The sequence below is a fragment of the Pinus tabuliformis genome, chromosome 5_1, assembly GCF_031772625.1.
Source record: "Pinus tabuliformis cultivar Carrire ecotype Pingquan chromosome 5_1, CPIR1, whole genome shotgun sequence".
In the NCBI taxonomy this organism is placed as follows: Eukaryota; Viridiplantae; Streptophyta; class Pinopsida; order Pinales; family Pinaceae; genus Pinus; species Pinus tabuliformis.
The window spans coordinates 220,753,269-220,759,044 of NC_142305.1; the positions used below are offsets into that span (position 1 = coordinate 220,753,269).

Consider the following 5,776-nt stretch of genomic DNA (forward strand, 5'->3'; position numbering starts at 1 on the left):
ATATGAACACCATCTTCACCATTTCATGCTCTCTGTTTCTTGTTCCCAATACTGGTAAACTTGAACTTTTCCCAGTCACTGAAGTTCTGCTTGTAGAGTGCGCCTCGCTTCAAAACTTAGGATGGGTAACAATGTTTTCCTTCTGTCTCGAATTTTCCAAAATAATTGTTCTTGACTAACTTTTTTTATTTCCCCGAGCTAGGTTCCATATTGTTGATCCTTGGATTGTTCCCGACATACGAATATAGTCCTATAGATTCTAGTTGGGGGAATATTTTGCATTCCACAATTTTTCCGATGGTGATGTAGTTTCTTTCAGCCACCTCCACCATAGATTTGTGTCGCAAGCTAAGTTGATAGCTTCAGGGTTGTGTAAACGAAGGTCCCCCAAAATTTTGTTTTATATAATTTTTCCCAGGCTACTAATGCCCATTTCCTTTTATCATCAACTCCTTTCCATAGGAAGTTTTGTTGGATTTCTCTTATATTTTGAAGGATTCCTTTGGGGGATGGGAGGACTGAAAACATGAATCCGGTGATTGCTTGCAACACAACCTTGGTCAAAACAAGCCTTCCAACAAAATTCAAAGTTCTATAAGTCTGGTGCTTCACTTTATCTTCCAAATTAGACATGATTCGCTCCCAATTTGATTTCTTCTAGGCCTTTTCTATCAAGGGAATAATCAGGTATCTAGATGGAAGAAAATTCCTTTAAAACCCAAGGATATTAGTTAAATTCCTTTGAATAGATATGCGGATATTGAAAAAGAAAACCATAGATTTTTCCTGATTGATCTCCATACCCGAGGCTTCCAAAATGGAATGTGTCCAAAAAGCATTTAAATTTTCTGGCTTCTTTTACTGTGGGGGTTCCATGAAGCATAGTGTAATCTATGAATTGTTGGTGGGTTATATTTGGGCATCCTTCATGAGGCTTGAGACCTTTGATATCTCCTCCCTTGTTGGTAGCTTTGATGGATCTACCTATTCCTTCCATCATCATGACAAACAAGAAAGGACATAAAGGGTCCCCTTGATGAATTCCTCGAGAAGGGAAGAAGGGTTTGGCAAGGGATCAATTCACTAAAATGGAAAAACTTAGGGAAGTTACTTATGAAATAATCCATCAGATCCACGTTGCTCAAAGCTAAAATCCTGTAGGATTGCTTCCATATATTCCCAATTGACTTTTTCAAAAGCCTTGGATAAGTCTAACTGTATGATAATTCCCGCCTTTCTCAAATTTTTGAGAGAATGGATAATTTTGTGGGCATGGATAACACTATCCAAAATCTACCTACCTTCCACAAATCAAAATTATTCCTCTGAAATCAACATAGGAAGAATTAATTTTTGGCAATTAGTTGCAACTTTGGATATGATCTTACATATCAAGTTACACAAATCGATAGGCCTGAACTTATTCGAGGTACTATCTACCTCTTCCTTTGGGATTAAGGTTAGGAAAGTGGAATTTCAAGATTTGAGGACAGTTAATGAATCCCGAGAATATTCAACTACTTAAAATACATCTTGTTTGACCACCTCATAACAGGCTTTAAAAAAGTCTATGGTGAATCCATCAGGGCCAAGAGCTTTACTAATGGGCATCTCTTGAACAACCTGAGCCACTTATTCCATTGAAATGGGTTTATTTACATTCTGATTAAGCTCCTTTATCAATATCTTGAGAATATGCCTTGCAATCTTCTCGATCGCTACAGATCTAACCACGTGGGGTTCAGTTGTAATTTTTTTAAAGTGTTGCACCAGGATGTCCTCAATATATTTATGAGCCTCATACGATTGTTCCTGGGCATCCTTGATTCTAAAGATTTTGTTGGCGTGCCTGTGAGCTGTTCAAGGAAATGTAACTAGGTTCGGTCTTCATAAATGCACTTTTGATATTCGTACTTATTTAAGAAAAGAAATATTATTTTTATAATATATGTCAATGAGTTCCTTTCTCATTGAAAGTCTAGCACATGTTCAGTGCTATAGGTGAGTCAAGGTCAAAAGAAAATGTGTAGGACCCTTAAAGGGCATGTTACATGAATACAATTGTATAAGAGTCAAAGGAATACCTCCAAGTAAATTCCAAGTCCTCTCCATGGAGAAACATCCTCCAAATGAAGCAAAACGATGGAAAAAATTCATGTTGGCCTAAAGGGGGGACATTCCTCTATATATAGAGGTTGTCCAAGAAGCATCTTTGATAAGATATCTTTGCAAGTATTCCATCTGGATTTTTAGGTATCTTTTTGCTTGGAAATTTTCTCCAAACTCATTTTTATTCTAGCTCTCAAGTTGATCCTTAATATATTTTAGCCTTGATTTCATTCTAAACATCTTGGAGCCTCTTATTGGAAGAGGCTTGGATCACCATTTCTTGATGTTTTCCATAAAGGAGGAGTAGTTTGTTCAAAAGGCTTAAAATCAGAAAAGTCCGTTTTTAGTGAGGTGAGCATGTTAAAGTCTCCCCCTACAATCCACTTTGGGTTTGGATTTCTTTTCCTCAAGTATTTCAGGGCTTGGATGAGACCTAGTTTCTCTTCAACTCTTTGGTGTCCATATACATTTGTGAACGTTATGGTTGTGTTTCAGTTTGACCCTATTAACTATAGCTCTAGGGAGAGGAAGAATCTAGAGGATTCAACTGCAACCATATTTAGAACCTTAGGATTCCACCAGGTCAGTAGCCCTCATGCATTATTTTGAGACTCCACATCTAAATAATCAATGTTCCTTCCTAGCTTCCTATCTAATGCTTTCATCTTGTCTATTATACATTTAATTTCTTGGATGAATATCAAATATGGTTTTTCCATCTTTGCATGGTTGCATCCGAGATATTGATAAACTTCCCCATAGTGTCACCAATGAGTTCTAGGGTCAAAGGTAGCTAGTAGTCTAGGGGCGGGGAATAAAGCTTGAATGAGAAATTTGTGAAGGATTCATTTTCTGGAACAAAGTTGGGGGAAAAATAAGGACCTCCATCAAATACTATGTCTCTATCTTCAAGGTTTGTGAAAACCATAGTAAATAATCCTTTCGATCCTAGGTGCAGATCCACCCCACCTTTTGGTTTTGAGGTCTGCTTAATACACCTGCAGACGGCTTTCTCCATTGGCCATAGTCCTATGAATTTACAGATCAATGCATGTGTATGCATGTGATCTTTAAATGTTTGTGTTTAGGGATCTGTATAAACAACTTTCGATATCTCTTTTGATTTGGGCCTGCATGGGCCATGTCAAAGAAAAATGTCAAATATTTTTTGAGTATATGATATTCATAAATCATGATATTTCAGCAACTTGAAATGTAAAATTGAATAGATATAAAATAAAATAAATATACAAATATAAATTATTAAATACTAACTCTCAACATTTTCCAACTATTTAACTATATAGCTAAGCTAGTAAAATAACATAATACCATGAAATTTCATCTCAGAAAAACATATTCAATTGCATTTAAAATAAAAAAGATAGGTAAAGTATAGCAACAATACCATGAATTCTCATCTAGAAACATATATTCAATTGCATTTAAAATCAAAGGATGGGTAAAGTATAGCAACAATCGCTATCTATTTATACTATCTAATTCTACTGATACAAAAAGTGATGACATGGCCATGGCAATCCTCAGTCATACCATGCTCAAAGTGAAAATTTGAGATCAAAAGATATAATCTCTGCTATCTATTTACACTATCTAATTCCACTGATACAAGAAGTGATAATGCCATGGCAATCCTAAGTCATACTACAACAACGACCGTTGCTTGCTTTCGTTTCCTCGTCTTTCCCAATGCAACCCATATCAAGCGGTGTCCCCAGCCACGCAGCTCCCGCTCTGGGCTTCCTATCCTCAACAACTTTAGAGCCCACAAAGTTGCGATAAATTCGAGAGAGTACCTCTGTAAATGCATCCTCCACGTTCACAGCATCTTTAGCCGAAGTCTCTATGAAGCACAGGCCTTCTCTCTCCGCCAAATCCCTGCCTTCTTTGGTGGAGACGCATCTGGAATGTTGGAGGTCGGTCTTGTTCCCCACCAGCATTATCACCAATGAAGAATCGGTTTTATCCCTCAGATCCTTCAGCCATCTCTCTGCGTTCTCAAAGCTCAGCCGGCTGCTAATATCGTACACCACTAATGCTCCCGCTGATCCTCTATAGTACGAAGTTGTTATAGCACGAAATCTGATAACAATATAAGCAGATCACCATTTAAAAAAATAAAACTCGATGAGTTCGCAAAATAATCATCATCAAATTTATGGAATTCTGTTAATTCTCTACGTACCTTTCTTGACCGGCAGTGTCCCAAAGCTGAGCCTTGATGATTTGACCATCGATCTCCTTGGTGCGGGTGGCGAATTCTACTGCAACCGTTGGCTTCGTATTCTGTCGGAAGATACCATCGGCGATTCTGGATAATAAGCTCGTTTTTCCTGCACCACTGTCCCCTAGGAGCACAACCTTGAATAGCCAGTCATACTCTGCATCAACTGTGTACGCCATTGCTTTCAAGATTCTACGCGCTGGTTATTCGTACGGCTTCGATGAAGAGAACTTTCATACTAACAAACCTTTGAACATGGGAGGATATGTATGTATAGGCGAGCCAAGAGATTTATTGAAGGCATTCCAAGGTCGGCCGGCTACTACAAAATAGTGGTTGCTTAAGCATGGTTTGCGGGTGGCTCATTAGTAAAGTCTTTATTTTGATGGTTGATAAGAATATTTAAAATTTATTTTATTTTTATAATATTTAATAAGTTTAATGGTTAAGATTATGTGTTAATTTAAAAAGTCACATGTTCAAAACCAGAGTAAAGAATATATTTTCCTAAAAGTAGAATATGTATGTTTTTCTAGATTTGGTAGTCAAATAATTATGTGGAGGTGGGTCCCTTGTCCCACAAACAAAAGAGTATCATACACCAATTTGGTGTTGGCTTGGCCGTGACTTTAAAATTAGATAATAATAATAATGGCTTATTTTATTTTCGGAATTTTAATTTAATTATCAATATTTTTTTTAGTAGACAATAGAGATTTCACTTATGTAATATTTTAAAATATTTTTAATAATATGATTTATTTTTAAAATAGTTTTTTTCATTAATAATATTGATTATTTTACCCGGATGCGCGTGTCACTGCTAAGCATTTATGAGGATTTACTCCTCGCAGGCAGTTGTCCCTGCACCTGGCTCGCGGACGCGGATCCCACAATCCCATGGCATGCGACATCAATTCGACAGGGTATAGAATAATGGTCGCACAGTTAGTATTCAATGCGCACTCAGCTCGAGAGACTATGCGCGGTGATTTATCCATGGCCTGGTGTCAGGTTTATGCAATTGCCCTCGGCTCTTTCTACCTCTCGCTATTCTTCCCGCACCCCTGTTTCGTTCAGGCAGATTGGAAGCTCACCTGGATTCTTAGTCTAGCCTGGTCCGCCTACGCTCAACCCTTTCCCCTTCGGCTCTGCCAATTTCCCTTACCTGGTCTCTCTAATAATTCAAAAATGGTTCGTCATCGTGGAGTCTCTCGCCGTGGAGGCACCACTGGTAATTGAGGTCGGGCCTCTCATTCTGCTCCCCAGAACATTGTTCCTATCGCTTCTGCCTCCCCGTCCTCTCCACCTTCTGGCCATGCTAGGCCTCTCCCGCACAACTCCTTTCAAACAACCTGCTTCACCTTCCATAACAGGCTCAATAGGCCCGTGCTGTCAGCCAGCATCACTGTAATCCTTGCT

At 38.3% G+C, this 5,776-nt stretch overlaps 1 pseudogene; it reads right to left on the minus strand.

Annotated features, from left to right (window-relative positions):
• Positions 1-3,764: 3,764 nt before the first annotated feature.
• Positions 3,765-4,533, minus strand: LOC149164198 (ras-related protein RABA1e pseudogene; annotated as a pseudogene).
• Positions 4,534-5,776: the final 1,243 nt, after the last annotated feature.